Genomic DNA, 3,144 nt, shown 5'->3' with positions numbered 1-3,144 from the left:
TTCTTGTCGCGCTTGTCTCTACTAACTGAAAACGGAGATAGTCCTAGTTAATTACATGCTTGCGGGTTATTTATAGCGGGATTCCGAATGCTTGCGCAAAATCAGAAGCACGGCCACGTACACAGTTAGCCGATCAAATATTAAGGGCCCAAACCCAATCCACACAGTATCGGCTGGGCCTGGGCCACTGTTTTTCCGATGAGAGCCTGCTTGGTTCGCTCGACTTGGGCTCAACCTTCGTGAGGTTGAGATTGTAAGCTTTGTATTCTTTGTCTTAAAGTATGGTTTGCCAGTTATATGAGACAATTTATCAGAAGAGAAAGAGCTTAACTAATAGTGTACAGTTTTCATGCTTGGTCTACATTAAAGAGTATACTACACAATTAAACTAAGTCTAAGATACAACCTACTGCATTGGGAATACTTTTATCTACCAGCCTGCATATACAAACTAACATTTAATCACCCTACATTGATATCTACTAGGCATGCAAGCTATCTTCAGTATCCAAACAAAACTGCAAACTATTGTACATTACATGAGGTTTAACATAACAGTCTACGTATGAAAAACATCTTCAGATCTTCTCTTTTGTATTCATGCTCAACTTTCAAGTTACATTGATAGTTTATTAGTCGTGTACCTGGATAGAGAACAAAAGAAGAAGGAAAATGATCAACTGAGTGGTACGCAGCAAGCACAGCAGCAGCAGATAAATAGCACAACACAGCAACAACCAAACAGCCACAATGATGAAACTCAACAAGTGATCGAGCAATGAACAAGCAATCCCAGAAACAGAGTAGAGAGACAACAGGAAGCCCATGATATCGAATGTAACAGCAACAAAAAACCAATGACCACAAAAGCTTGGCAAACAACCAACAGCAAACAACAAAGACAGCCTGACCACCTTGAACTCTTACACAGTTTTTTTTTAGATAATACTCATTCACAGTATTCTGAAATTTATTTCTGTTTTTCCCTTTTCAGTTTTCTTACTCACAGAATCTCTCTGAAGACTAAAAAATGTCCAGCCCTTAAGAAAACCCTTTCCCCAGGCTCCAAAAATCTCTCAAAAAATCTCCTCCCTTCTAAATGGAAGGTATACCTCTTTTATAGCCTGAATTCAGCACTTTACAGTCTGTGTGACAACTCAAAATTCCCCCTCCCTGTTGTTTTTCCACTCAGTTATTTTAAATAACAAAACTCCCATGAGATCCCTGACAGCCCCTCTCTATTTTTTTGTTGTTAAAGTGTCCTAATCTCTTATTTATTTAGCCAAAGTATGGGCAGCAGGAATATAATCTAACAGCACATGCTGTCCAATTATTTTAATTCCTTAATAGCTGACCATACACATGCTGCCCACAATCTGAACCAAGTAAACATGGCATCCATTTAAGATCAAAGTCTGAACTGCCATTATAACCTACCCCTAGATGTTTTTTGATTCAAATTGAACAAAACCATTAGGGAATACAATTCAGTTCCTAATGGGATTCAAATACGATCACAACAGAAATAAACAACACGAATCAAGTTGTTACCATTAATGACTGAAACTAATTGACGACATACATCGACTCGACTATATTAATCGTAACACATAATAATCAGTCGTTCATATAAACAACACGTACAGAGTCCCGAATGACTTCAGACAACTTTGTTCAATTACTAGGAACCTATATGAATTAACTTATTTGACGATTAATCTAATTGACGATCATGTATATCACAGAATACATTCATAACACACATAGACAAACCAACGACCAAATAAAGGCCTTACAAAGATGGAAGGAATTAAGAAAAATACCAGAAATAACAAGCAATCACAACAAAGCATGCTAACAACTTAATTACCACTCGAATAAAACAGAAAGGAAAAGAAAAACTTACCGAAAAATGTCCAAACAAAATTGACCCAAGTCTGACTCAACTTTGACCATTTGAGGCCGAACAAACTTTAATCAGGGTGTTCTCAAACGAGAACACCTTGATTAAGGTCTATTAGACCTCAAACTCCCGTTAAGACTAGCCGGATTCCCCAGGTTCTTGTGTTCTAGGGTCTGGATCTTCAGATCTGGTTTTTTAGGAGTTGTGGGTAGATTCGGACCAAACCAAGCCTGGTTTGGTCACGAGGGAGGTCAGGGGAGTGTCTGGTACGAAGATGGTGAGGTTTGGTGTAGGTCAGAGTTCGACTCAAATCTTCAAATGAAGATTCGAGATGAAGGAAAGTGATTCGAGGCTAGGGGGTAACAGATTCGTGTTCAGGACAGTGAGGTGGTCCTAGGGTGTTCAGGAGGTGGTCACCGGCGTTCATGCCGCCGGGTTCTGGTGGAAGGAAAATCAGGGCGGCTACTAGGGTTTGGGGGGTTTCAGTGTTTGGTGAAGACGATGAGTGGAGGGGGTTCGAATAGGGGGCGTGGGGTACGATAGAAAGCTTATATACGATCTAGGGGTTTAGATCCTGGCCGTTAGATCAAATGAGATCTATGGCCAGGATCTATTCACTTAGGGAAGACGGTGTCGTTTTGGTTTGATAGTGGGTGAGACCGGATAAGGCTGGATCGGGTCAAAGTTTGACGGGTTTAGGGGGAAGGCCTGGGTCCGTTGGATCAAAGGGTTGGACGGTTCAGATTAATTTGCCTGAAACGGCGTCGTTGAGGTGAAATGATCAACCTGATCAGGACCGTTTGTTTGAGTCAGATCAACGGTTCTGATAAGGACGCTGATACGGCGTCGTTTGAATCAGTGTTTGGGCAGGCCTGACTTGGATTGGGTCCTTGTGTGCCGGTTTTGGGCCTATTTTTGTTTCATTTTTTGGGCCCAAACCGATTTTCCTCACTCTTTTCTTTGTTCTCTAATTTTAAAACAAAATGAAATAATAAAAAAAATGAAATTAAAACAAACAACAATGTAACACTTCAACGCAATTATCACACCATATTAAAATGTTTAAGTACATTAAATCACAACCTAGAACGAACGATGCATATATATATTTTTTTGAATTTTCTTTCAACGACCGAATTACGGTTTGATTACTATGACAGACATACTTTGTATTTTGATTGATAAGATCAAAAATGCAAAATGGGACGAACCACAAATGACTAGCCGTACATGTCATGAAA

This window comes from Nicotiana tabacum, chromosome 7, assembly GCF_000715075.1.
Source record: "Nicotiana tabacum cultivar K326 chromosome 7, ASM71507v2, whole genome shotgun sequence".
NCBI lineage: Eukaryota > Viridiplantae > Streptophyta > Magnoliopsida > Solanales > Solanaceae > Nicotiana > Nicotiana tabacum.
Note: the sequence above shows the minus strand (reverse complement) of the source record.